General features: G+C 34.2%; 1 pseudogene; it reads right to left on the bottom strand.

Moving 5' to 3' along the window:
* Positions 1-4943: 4943 nt before the first annotated feature.
* LOC123594391 lies at positions 4944-12014 on the bottom strand (annotated as a pseudogene).
* Between the last annotated feature and the right edge of the window lie 2247 nt (positions 12015-14261).

Here is a 14261-nt window from a genome sequence, read left to right as displayed (position 1 = left end):
ATATTCCAAAGATATTAGTTTTCCCAAAACTTTACTACAGATTTAATGCAATTCTTGTCAAATTCCTAGCAGTTTTTTTAATAGAAATTGACAAGCTTTTTTTAAAACTCAAATGAAAATTGAAAATGCTTAGACTAGTCAAAACAACATTTAAAATAATAACAAAGTAAAACTAACACTATACGACTTTCATGCTTATTATAAATTTACAATTACTGAAACAGTGAAGTATTGGCATAAAGATTGACAAATAGATCAGTAGAATGCAACAAGGGTTCACAGCCATGCATATATATGATCAACTGATTTTTGACAAAGTGCCAAAACCATTCAATGGACAGAGCTTAGTATTTTCAAAACATAGTTTTGGATTGGCTGGATATACCAATAATAATAATAATAATAATAATAATAAATTAATACTATATAACATACAAAAATAACTCAAAATGGACCATAAATCTAAGAGCAAATTCTAAAATTATAAGATTTTAAATTGAACTTCATTAAAATTAATAAACCACAGCTCTTGGAAAGGTTGATAAAATAAAAATGCAAGTCATAAGTTGGGGGAGCATTTTTGCAAGCCATCCATTTTATAAAAGAATTTAAAGTACTTTTAAAACTGATAACTGAACCTCCATATTCCAGTTTTGTATGTAAGGAGGTTGAAAGTCACCACTCCATCCCAATAACCAGTAAAAGTTGGAAGAGATAAATCAATGACTTTTCTTGTATTTTTAAAAAGACACAAGACAAAACACTGGCCCCAGTATTGGAAGGACTGGTAGGTGAAGACAGATTTACAGCTTATGGGATCAGAGACTCATGAACAGAATCCTCCATGGGAATCAGTGTCAGAATAGGAAAACATGAACTGTAATTGAAAAATTACTAGAAGCTCAGTGCAGACAATTTTGAAAGCTAAAAACTCCAGGGGGACCCAGTCATGGAGGGACCCACATTGTTGTGAGATTTACTTTCAAGAGCTTGACCAGATTCCCACAGCAAATATCAAAGAAAAATCCCCTCAGCCTTCTGGCAGGAGAAGAAGAAAATGAATCATTTTGGAATACACCACAACAGTCTGTTCTTAATAGGCTTGTCCTCAGGGATGTCTAACTAACCAGAGTCTAAACTGCTAGAGTATTATCAACACCTAAAGACCTGGAAAGGGAAACACCAAGTCCAGGTCACTGTAGCCATCCAATCCCATCTAAGGGTAAATAAAACAGTAAGAAAAACTTGTGAAGGTCACAGTCCAGAGACATAGGTGCACTGAAATACTGAGGTCTACTCATAAGACTTTAGAACATTTCGCCTCACTCCACACCTCATCACTTCATTAATAAAGGCCTAGTTACAGCTGCTCCTTTTACCTAGTACAACATCTCTGGCTATCAAGAAAATATTACAAGTCATACCAATGGCAAAAAAAAAAAAATGAAGAGTTGAAACAAGCATCAGAAACAGACATGGCAAGCATGTTGGAGTTTTCATCTTGGAAGTTTGAAAAAACTATCACTAATATACTAAAGGATATTAGCAATGGATAAAGTAAATAACATGAAAGAACAGAAGACCAATAATAGCAAAGAAATAGAAATTCTAAGAAAGAACCAAAAAAAATCACTGAAGATAAGTACACTGTAATGTAAATGAAGGATACCTTTTATTTGGCTTATTAGTAGACTGAAAATGGTAGAGGGATGAATCTCTGAGCTAAAGGATACACCAATAAAATCCTCAAAGATCAAAAAGTGAAGAGAACAAAGTCTAAAAAGAACAAAACAGAATTTTCAACGAATATGGAACAATTATAAAATGTGTAACACATGCATAATGGGAATTCTAGGACAAGAAATAGAGAAAGAAACAGAATAAATATTTGAATTAATAATAAATGAGCATTTCCCCAAAATTAATGTCAGACACAAAACTACATATCCAGGAAGCTTAGAGACAACCAAACAGGATACATTCTAAAAACAAAACAAAACAAAACAAAAACAAAACTATTATACCTAACTATATAATTTTAAAGTTACAAAAATCAAAGATAAAGAAATATTCTGTAATTAAGCTGAGGAAAACATCTTACATGTAGAGGAAAAAAGATAAAGAGGAAAAGAAAAGAGGAAAAAAGTATGCCTGACTTATCCTAAAAAAAAAGAGCAAGAAGAGAGAGGAATTCAATATTTTGTGTTGTGAGAGACAGAGGTGGATAAAATACCAATCTAAAATTCTGAATCTTGTTAAACTGTCCTTCAAAAGTCAAGGAGAAAATAGAAAATCTGGAAAGGCCCATAACCAGTAAAGACTTTGAATCAATCAAAAGCCTCCCAACAAACAAGAGTCCAGTGCCAGATGGTTTTCCAGAGGAATTCTCCCTAATATTTAAAGAAGAATTAACACCTATTATTTTGAAGCTGTTCTAAAAAATAAAAATGGAAAGAAAACTTCAAATTCATTATATGAAGCCAGCATGACCTTGATTCCAAAACCAGAGATAAAGAACCCAATAAAAAAGAGAACTACAGACCAATTTCCCTGATGAATATGGAGGCAAAAATTCTGAACAAGATACTAGCAAACTGTCTCCAACAATATATTAAAATAATTATTAACCACTATCAAGTGGGACTTGTTACTGGGATGCAAGGCTGGTTCAAAATATGCAAATCAATCAACGTGATCATCTCCTTAATAAAAGAAAAGAACTACATGATCCTCTTAATAGATACAGAAAAACAGGTGACAAAGTGTAGCATCCTTTCTTGATAAAAGCATCAAGAAAGTACGGATAGCGAGAACATACCTCAACATCATAAAGGCCAAATATGAAAAACCCACAGCTAATTTCATCCTCAATGGGGAAAAACTGAGAGTGTTCCCCCTAAGGTCAGAAAAATTACAGGGATGTCCAATCTCACCACTGTTATTCAACATAGCGTTGGAAGTCCTAGCCTCAGCAATCAGACAACAAGTATAAATAAAAGGCATCCACATTGGCAAGGAGGAAGTCAAAATTTCATTCTTTGCAGATGACTACGTGGAAAATAAAAAAAAAAAAAACACCAAAAACCAGCATTAAATCAGCAAAGTCACAGAATATAAAATCAATGTACAGAAATTGGTTGCATTTCTATACACCAATAATGAAGCAGCAGAAAGAGAAATCAAGGAATTGATCCCATTTACAAGTGCACGGACACCATAAAATACCTTGGATTAAACCTAACCAAAGATGTAAAATACCTATACACCGAAAACTATAGAAATCTTATGAAAGTAATTGAAGAAATCACAAAGAAATGGAAAAACATTCCATGCTCTTGGACTGGAAAAACAAATGTTGTTAAAATGTCCATACTACATGGAGCAATCTACATATTTGATTCAATCCCTATGAAAATAACACTAGAATTCTTCACAGAGCTAGAACAAACAATTCTAAAACTTGTATGAAACCAGAAAAGTTCCCAAATACCCAAAGTAATGTTAAAACAGAAAACCAAAGCTGGAGGCATCACAGATCAACACTTCAAGCTGTATTTCAAAGCTGTAAATATCAAGACAGTATGGTGCAGGCAGAAAATCAGACCCATACATCAATGGAACAGAATAGAGAACCTAGAAATGGACCCAAAAATATATGGCCAGCTAATCTGACAAATCACGAAAGGATATCCAATGGAAAAAATACAGGTGTCTTAAGCAAATGGTGTTGGGAAAACTGGACAACGACATGCATAAGAATGAACCTGGACCATTTTATTACTCCATACACAAAAATAAGCTCAAAATGGTTAAAAAAAAAAAAAAAAAACAAATGTACGACAGGAAGCCATCAAAATCCTAGAGAAAAAAACAGGCAACAAACTCTTTGACTTTGGCTGCAGAAACTTCTTACTAGACATGTCTCTGGAGGCAAGGGAAACAAAAGCAAAAATGGATGATTGGGACCTTATCAAGATAAATAGGTTCTGCACAGAGAGGGAAACAATCAGCTGCTGGAGTCCAGCTCCAGCAGGTCCAGGGGTTCCCGGAGGATGAACGGCATTGGTGAAAAAGTGAGAAAAGATAAAACAAAAATAAAAATGGACACAGACAACAGCAGTGTGTTGAACTGGCTGCTTTATTGTGGCAAACATGGCATTATATTTGTTAGCAATTTCCTTGTAGCGTATGTCATCTATGTTTTCTAACATTACCTAATTCTAAAAATGTTCCTATGTGTAATCACTCTTTAAGGAATAACATGGTTATTTTCTCATAACGTTCCTCCTGCCCTATGCTTATTAATTAATTTCTTACATTATTTTCATTATGTATCTACATTTATCTATAATCTATAAAGCATTTGCTTTGCTGTTTTCATGAAAGGTGATCTATCTCTCAACACCTCAAGTAGAATAGTTACAGGGACATGACCTTTTAGTTGTTTCCCTGAACCATTTGTGGCTTGAGGAACAAAAGTATTCACCTCAGTTCGGGGTGCCAGGAGGGGGCCAAGAGGGCTTTAGAACCCCAAGCCTTATACATTCTCAGAGATACAATGCACCTAGTAACTAATGAACCATTCTGTACTTTAACCGACTAGTTCAAACATCATCTGGAATGCCTCCTGGGGGCCAAGTGGGCTTAGGGGTGGAGTAACTTGTGCCCATAGATACACTCCTTTGTTGCCAGAGTGGGGCTTTCAAATCCATTTGTTCCTTCCTTGGCTGAGAAATACATGAAGCTATCCTTCCTTTACGTAGAGAAGTCTTTTTAGGGGGTGGCAAGGGCTAAATGTAGGGCCGCACAATTTCCTTGCGGAACTTTATTTCTTTCCCAATGGTTCTTTTCCCAGGGGACCTGTCGAGGGCAATTCCCCAACAGACAATTCCCCAGGTACTTTATTAAGGCCAAATTGTATAAAAGCGGGAGTACAAGAAGTTTCACTGTCGGTGGACCGCCCTGCAGTCCCGATCCGTCCACAGCCCGGGCCCTGCCATCAGGCTGGTTGGATAGCTCGGCTTCTGGCAATCAGAAAAACTAAAAGGCAACCAACAGAATGAGAGAAGATATTTGCAAATGACATATCTAATAAAGGGTTAGTATACAAAATCTATAAAGAACTTATCAAACCCAACGCCCCAAAAAACAATTAATCCAGTAAGAAATGGGAAAAAGACATGAATAGACACTTCTCCAAAGACATCCAGATGGCTAACAAACACATGAAAAGATGCTCAACATTACTCATTATCAGGGGATATGCAAATCAAAAGAACAATGAGATAACACTTCACACCTGTCAGAATGGCCAAAATTAACAACTCAGGCAACAACAGATGTTCCCAAGGATGCAGAGAAAGAGGAAACCTTTTGCACTGCTGCTGGGAATGCAAACTGGTACAGTCACTCTGGAAAACAGTATAGAAACTCAAAAATATTCAAAATAGAACTACCCTAGGATCCAACAATTGCACTATTTTTTATTTATCCAAAAAATACAGGAGTGCTGGTCTGAAGGGGTACATACACTGCAATGTTTATAGCAGCACTGTCAACAATAGCCAAAGTATGGAAGGAACCCAAATATCCATTGATTAATGAATGGATAACGAAGATGTGGCATATATATATATATATATATATATATATATATATGCAATGGAATATTGTTTGGCAATCAAAAAGAATGAAATCTTGCCATTGGAACAACGTGGATGGAACTAGAGTGAATTGTGCTTAGAGAAGTATGTCAGAACAAGACAAATATATGATTTCATTCTTATGTGGAATTTAAGAAACAAAACAGATGAGCATAGGTGAAAGGAAGCAAAAATAAGATAAAAACAGAGAGGGAGACAAACCATAAGAAACTCTGAAATACAGAAAACAAACTGAGGGTTGCTGGGAGGGTATTGGCTGGGGGAACGGGCTAAATGAGCTATAGGCATTAAGGAGGGCACTTGTTGGGGTGAGCATTGGGTGTTAATGTAAGTGATGAGTCACTAAATTCTATTCGTGAAATAATTATTACACTATATGTTAACTAACTTGGATTTAAATAAAAAATAAATTTTAAAAAAGTCAGGGAGCAATAAAATTTTTCACACAAAAATTTAGGGAATTTGTTGTTAGTAGATTTTCCTTGCTAGAAATGTTGAAAGAAGTTCTTTGAAAGGAAAATCATATATGTCAGAAACTAGAATCTACATAAAGAAAGGAAGAGCGTTGAAGGAATAAAAAATGAAAGCAAAGTAAAAATTTTCATTCTTCTTATACTTAAGTGATCTATCAGATAACCGTTTGTTCAAAATAACAACAGTGATATATTTTATTATGTTTCTTTATTTATCTATAATATATATACACACTTGTGTATGCATATATATAAATGAATGAATGACATAAATTTCATAAGGGAATTAGAAAATAATTAGAATTGTATTGTTATTATAAGGTACTCATCCTACCCATGAAATGGTATAGTGTTACCTGAATTAGTTGTAAATGTATATTGCACTCTAAGGCAACCACTAAAAAAATAAAATAAAAACAAACAAAAAGAATTGATATGCTGAGAAAATAAATTTAAATCATGTAAAATACTGAGTTAAAGCCACAAAGTGCAGATAAAGTTAATGACAAAAATAGGAATAAAGAGCAAGTTCAACAAATAAAAACCCATAAAAACTTGTATTGTAACATATTCTGAGAGTATTCCACAAGACATGCAGATATTTCTAATAAATTTTAACTTGATAAATGATGTCTTACAATATGATATATGTGACAATGAACATCACATGATCACAATTGAGCCAATGGTTCTTGAAATTCACTTTGATATACAAGTGCTTTGGATTACTAGCATGTTTCCAGAAAAATTATGCTCTGTAGCCAAGGTTTTACTTTATATCAATAATTACTTCAAATGTTAGTGGTCTAAATGCACCAATAAAAAGACAAAGATTGTCAGAATGGATTAAAAAATACAACCAAAACTCTGTTTTCAACAAGAAAGCCACTTTTATATAAAGACACATGTACATTAAAAGTAAATGGAAGGAGAAAAAAATCCCATGGCAACACATAAAAAAAACAAACAAACAGGAATAGTTCATTTCAGGGACAGAAGATATCAAAATAAGAGAAATTATCAGGGATAAAGAAAAACATTACAAAATGATAAGGGATATCAACAAAAGGATTCTAAAGTTTATATGTAGAGGCCCAAAATAGCCAACAAAAAATTTAAGGAGACCAAAGTTGGAGGACTGATTCTACCTTACTTGAAGTCTCACTTATAAAGCTACAGTAATCAAGACAATGTTGAATTCAGGAAAGACTAGACAAATAGATCAGGGGAACAGATAGGCAGAATAGACCCAGAAATAGACCCTAATAAATAAAGTTAACATATTTGCCAAAAAAGAAAAAGCAATACAATGGAGCAAATACAGTCTTTTCAAAAAATAGTGTAGAACAAATGGACATCCACATGCAAAATTAATCTAGACACAGATCTTATGCTTTTCACTGATATTAACTCAAAATGGATCATAGTCCTAAATGTAAAATGCAAAACCATAGAAATCCTAGAATATTACATAGAGAGAAACCTAGATGACCTTAGGTATGGTGATGATTTTTAGATACAAAACCAAAGACATGATCCATGAATGAAATAATTTATAAGCTGAACTGTATTAAAAATAAAGATTTATCTGTGAGAAACAGGATCAAGAGAATGAGAAGACAATCTCATGCTGGAAAAAATATTTCCAGAAAACATTACCTAATAAAAATTTTTCAGGATAATGAACTCTTAAAACTCAACAACAACAAAAAAATTTAATTGGTCAAAGACCCTAACAATCACCACACACAAAGAAGATATACAGGTGGGAAATAAGTGTATGAAAGATCCTGCACATCATATGTCACAAGGGAAATGAAAATTAAAACAATTAGATGACACTACAAATCTATTAGAATGAGCAAATCTGCAGCACTGATAACATCAAATGCTGGTGATAATATGGGGCAGTAGAAACTCTCATACAGTGTTGGTGGGGACAGCAGATTGTCAGGCCAATTTCAAAGACATTTTGACAGTTTCTAACAAAACTAAACATATTCTTACCATGAATTCTAGCAAAAACACTCATGCCTTTGTATTTACCCAAAAGAGTTCAAAGTGTATGTTCACATGAAACTTTCACACAGATGTGTATAGAAGCTCTACTCATAATTTCCAGTACTTGGAAACAACCAAGATTTCCTTTGTTATGTAAGTGAATAAACAGTGGTGTATCAAGAGAATGGGTGTTTATTTATTATATTTATTTAGTGCTAAAAAAATGAGCGATCAAGACATAAAAATACATGGATGAATCTTAAATGTGTATTACTAAGTGGAAAGTCAATCTGAGAAGGCTACAAGTTCTGATTCCAATTGTATGACATTTATTCTGGAAAAGGCAAAATTATGGAGACAATAAAAAGTTTAGCTGTTGCCTGCAATGGGGTATTAGGTGAGAAGAATTGAATAGGCACAGCACTGAGGGTTTTAACACAGTGAAAATATCTGTGTGATATTATAGTGATGGATATACGTCATTATATATTTGTCAAAACCCATAGAATGTGAACACTAAGAGTAAACTGTGGACTTTAGGCGATTATGATGTGTCAAATTATGACGTATAAACTTAATAAACAACAACAACAAAAAGTACCATTATGGGGAAAGGTGTTGACAATGGAAGAGACTATAGATGTGTGGGGACACAGGGTATATGGACAGTATATCTACATTTATTTCAATTTTATTGTAAACCTAAAATTGGTGTACAATTAACATTAATAATTTAATACTAAGTAAAAAATAACCCAATGAAAGCAGGCAAAAGTGTGCCACTTCACCCACAAAGATATACGAATGGTCAATTAAATACATTGAAAATATGCTCAAAATCATTAATTGTTAGGGAAATGTAAATTAAAACACAATGGAATACCACTACGAACTTACTAGAATGTCTGAAATTAAAAAGGTTAATCATATCAAGTATTGGAAGAAACGTGGAAGCAACCGAATTCTAATACACTGTAGGTGGTAAGGGAAAATGGTACACAAGACAGTTTGGCAATTTCTCAAAAAGTTAAGCATACAATTACCATATAATCCAGCCACTTAACTTCTTTACACTTAGTCAAGAAAAAAAAAAAGTATTTGCTCATTCATTTTTTATTTTAAATCTTTATTTTTTTTAATTTTTGTTTTTGGTTTTAAATGTTTTAAAATCTCAAAACATACCTTTTTATTTATTTTAGCACACAAAATAATTTACTCATAAAAGTAACATCCATTTATAGAACTCTAATAAAATTTTTTCAAAACTTAAAAATAAATAGCACTCTTTTGCAATTCTGATTTTACAGAGAAAACTTTTTGGCACATAACGTTCTATCAAAATAGAAAGCTGAATCACTTTGCTTTGCTTTTCACAACAGAAATAGGCATTCACGCTATCAGCCTTGGGAAATTGCTGACAAGAAAAATTCGCAGGAAAATAGCATCATCGAAAAAATGGGATCTGGTGCCATCTACTGAGTGACAATGGTAATGTGATCTTGGATATTAGCCATCAGGTTAGGTAACATACAACTGCAGTTACATGCAGCTGCACATGTACACATATGGTCAAGGCCTGAAAGTAACATGCAAAATGAAAACAAATGTTATGTAAGGACTGAGGAATGGATGGGTGTTTTTTACCCCTTTAATTGTCATCCTAACTTTTAAAGAAAAAGAAACCACGCAGTGAAAAATAATTGCTGAACATGGGGAATACTGAATAGGGTAAGACTTTGGTAAATTAAGCAAATGAAAAGTTCTATGATTAAGGACTCAGGTAGGGTCTCTTCCTCATGGAGAGGGTGGTGGAAGGCAGTTATATCTTTGGGTATTTACACTAGGTCAAAATTAAGGATTTGTCTTTTTTATCTACTATTTACATTAAAAGCTGGTTTATTTGAAGAAATTATCAACCCAGACTGCCAATAAAGTGGCAGTTAGGAACTATAATGATAATCAATGCCAATACTGATCATCTGGAGGCACCAAAAACCCTGAAGGGCTTTTCTGATTAGCAAAGAAAATTTTTGTTTTGTTGACTGCTCAAATAGACCTTCTCCATACCAACAATAATGTGAGTTTGCCACAACAGCTGTGCCACAACCCTGACAGTCTTGGAAAGGTAGGATTCCTGCAACATTTTCATGGACTAGCAAGTTTATTTATTTATTTTTTTGGTAGTTTTTGAGAATATTACTTTCTTATCCTGCCAGGATGCCCTGAGTACTAAGAAGATGCCTAAGACATGTTTGTGGTTGTTCCTTTACAATACTTCTCGTAATCCATAATTTGTTTCTTAGCCATCCCCTAAGAGGACAGGGGGCCTTGTCTATCCTGTTCATTACCATATACCCAGAAAATAATTATGTTTGGCACATGTAAATGCTAAATAAATGTCGGTTGAGTGAATAAATGAATGAATGAATGAATTTTGTACAGTCCAATTTACCTAGGGGGGAAAACAACCTGCACAAAATGAGAAAGACCATGATGGAAAGGAAGAAAAATAAGCAACAATCAATGGGGGGGGAGGGTAGACCTGATGTAGACAAAAAAAAATTGTAGACAAAAAAAAATGTCATCTTTCAACAACTGATGAGAGCTGTTTGAGATTCAAACTATCTGAAAGATTTTAACAAAGTTAATATAAAAACAAAGGTCTTCTCTGGAAGACTCATTTATAATAAGTTAATGAAAACCCTGTTACTACATCAAGATGTTATAGGAACCTAGTGTTTTGTTGTTTCAAGATGGAGAACACTCTGCTAAATACACCAGGTGAATGTCTACAGCCCCATACAGGGAGCTCAGCACATTAAGGACTTTTTCTTGAATGGTGTCAACTTGCTCAGAAGGACAGTAATCATTCCAGATTTGACCTTGAAATTGTAACGAGAGTAGGTTTTGGTAAATTTTTCAGTAAATAATATACAGACTGAATATTTTACAGAATATATATACAGAATATTATACAGAATATATATCTGAATAATATACAGAACAATTTCTTGTTCTGTGATAATATGGTGAGGTAGTTCCAAATAATCACAGGTTAGACCAGCCTGGTGAACCATTTCATAGTCTGGTACTTCCATCCATTTTCTCAAACTCTATACAAGTGGAATTAGTGATTCTATTCCAGGGTTTGAAGCCCATTTCTGTACAGTTTCTTCATCATCACCATCACACAGATGAGCAAAAGAATCTTCTAAATCTTCTAACTGATGAATTCGAGTATCAACACAATCTACCAAATCTTCCTCTGTCAGGTTGGTATCAGGCTTTTTAAATTGGTACAACTCTTGTAAGATTTTGTATTTTTCTTAAGTGAATATTTCTTTGAAGGGATTCTTGACTGAAAAAAAAATCCAAGTAAATATCTAAAACAAATGCATCCCCTTTCTTCAAAATTTCCAGAATTTCCCCAGTGCTGACTGTTGTCTGGCATTCTTGGCTTTCAGAAAAGCATGGGCATGACTGCTCTAGGGAAGTTTAGCCCTTCTTCTGTGTCACTGTGTCCTTTTCCAATCCTTCCGAATAAGAGTCACAGTTAGTAGAGGCAGTGTTTTCTGCATCTTCCAGTGCTAGCTTTGGCTTCTTAGCAGAAGACACTGCATCATTTTCTTCTTGGCTGTTACACAGTTTGTAAGGTTTTACCATAATCACATCCAATTGCAAAGGTTTTTGGTTCTCTAGCTGGTCTTCAGTTACATAAAGACCATCACTTAGTAATGATCTGTACTTGTAACCCTGATTGTTGTGGTAGAAGTGTCTCTGCCTTCTAAAAAGTGATGTTTGCCCTCTCTTATTTGCTGAGCCACATGGGATGAAGCCATAGAACATGAGAAAAATGGCCAGCATTAACTGCAGACATAATCCAATTCTCAATATTTAATTCTTTTGAGGTACCATGGTTGTTTCAAGGAAAAGTACTTGTGACTGAATTGAAAACGCCATTTTTTCCCAAAAAGTGTTTCCTTGTCAAACACAGTGTCAGCTGGCATATTCACAGGAATAAGGAGGTCTCTATGTGAATCGAAATGCACAAAACTTATATTACCTGGAGGAAGATGCTTTGAGCCATTGGCCCGGTATATATAAGGCAGGACCTCCTGGTGATCCTCCAGGACCTACACTGGGAGTTTGGAGTAGCGCCAGAGGCGAGCGCGCTCTCCCACAGGGTCTGTGCTCATGGTTTTATTTCCTGTCAGCGTTCCCGCCAGCCAGCCGCAGTGGCGAGGCTAGGACTCAGCATTTGCTTGTTCTAAGACGCGTACATGGATATTGATAGCAGCTTTATTTATAATAGCCAAAGACGGAAAACAGCCCAAATACTTATCAACAGGTGAATGCATAAAAAATTATAGCATGTCATATTATAGTGCTTAGCAATAAAATTGAATGCTTTATTGATACACAGAAAAATTGGATAAATTTCAAAATAATTATGCTGAGTAAATGAGGATAGCCAAAAGAGGAGTATACATCATGATTATATTCATATAAAAATGGAAAGTAATCTACAGTGACAGAAAGCATATTAGTAGGTGCTTGGGCATGGGAAGGGAGGAAGAGTCAGGAGCAAAGGCTTACAATCAGACCTGAGGATGATGCGTGATGGATGTGTTCATTATCATAATTACAGTGATGGTTTTACAGATGCATACATGTGAAAACTTACAAATTATGAAATATAAAATGTACTGTTAATTGTATGTCAATTGTAACTCTGTAACTTTTCTAAGAAAATTCATATGCAGAAAAAATATGTATTTAATCATTGGTACTAAAAAGTTAAATTTCATGACAGTCATTATCCAATCAATATTAGAGGATTTATTATGAATTAGTTTCAGCTAATGGTTATCGAGTACTTACATTGTGCCAATGAATGGTCAGATATTTTAGAGGTGTTATGCCATTTAATCTTTATGATACTCTGATAAGGTAGATTTGACCATTACTCCCATTTTATGAATTGGAAAATAAAGTTTAGGGAGCTTAAATAATTTGTCCAAGATCATATAGCCAGGAATTGGTGAATCTAAAATGCAAACAAAATTTTGTTTTGTTTTACTTTGCTTTGTTTCTGATTCCAAAAAACAATTAATTACCTTATCATACTGATTCTCTACACAATAATCCATTAGTTTGGAAGAAATCCAGTACTAGTAATACGTATTTGTCCACTCATTCATATGCCCTATTATTCATTATTGATGTCAATGTTATAGACGTTATAGATGTTTTTGACATATTGTCACATTTTACTGAATTAGCATGCTCTTCCCAAGGTCAATTCTGCCTAAATGCTCTACATAGCACTACCACTGTTTGTTCTTTACTGTCATCCAATGGTATATTTAGTGGTATTCTTCTACATACGATAGTGTTATTTATATAAAATTTTTACTTAAATATTTATTATTATAAAAGATCAACTAAGAGACATCAATGTAAAATATCCTGATTTTCTCAATAAATTACATGGTATGTTGCAAAGTCACTAGAATACTGCCACTACAGAATGCTGTAGATTGATGTACTATAGGGACATTAACAAAGACTTGTCTACAAATTTACTTTCATATTCTTACTTGTTCTTTTACAAGGGCATACACACACACACACACACACACACAATCACACACAATGGAATATTACTCAGCAATCAAAAAATGAAATCTTGGGGGCATGTGGGAGGCTCATTTGGTTAAACGTCTGACTCTTAATTTTGGCTCAGGTCGTGATCTTGAGGTTTGTAAGACTGAGCCCCACATTGGATTCTGCATGCTGACAGTATAGAGCCTGCTTGGGATTCTCTCTCCCCCTCTCTCTCTGCCCCTTTCCCACTCATGCTACTCTCTTTCTCTCAAAACAAATAAATAAACTTAAAAAAGGAATGAAGTTTTGCCATTTGTCATGATGTGAATTTAGCTATAATGTATATGCTAAGTGAAATAAGTCAATCAGAGAAAGACAAATACTATATGATGTCACTCATGTGTGGAATTTTTAAAAAAAAATTTTTTTTCAACGTTTATTTATTTTTGGGACAGAGAGAGACAGAGTATGAACGGTGGAGGGGCAGAGAGAGAGGGAGACACAGAATCGGAAACAG

The sequence above is a fragment of the Leopardus geoffroyi genome, chromosome X, assembly GCF_018350155.1.
Source record: "Leopardus geoffroyi isolate Oge1 chromosome X, O.geoffroyi_Oge1_pat1.0, whole genome shotgun sequence".
NCBI lineage: Eukaryota > Metazoa > Chordata > Mammalia > Carnivora > Felidae > Leopardus > Leopardus geoffroyi.
Note: the sequence above shows the minus strand (reverse complement) of the source record. Positions and strands in the feature narration are given on the sequence as shown.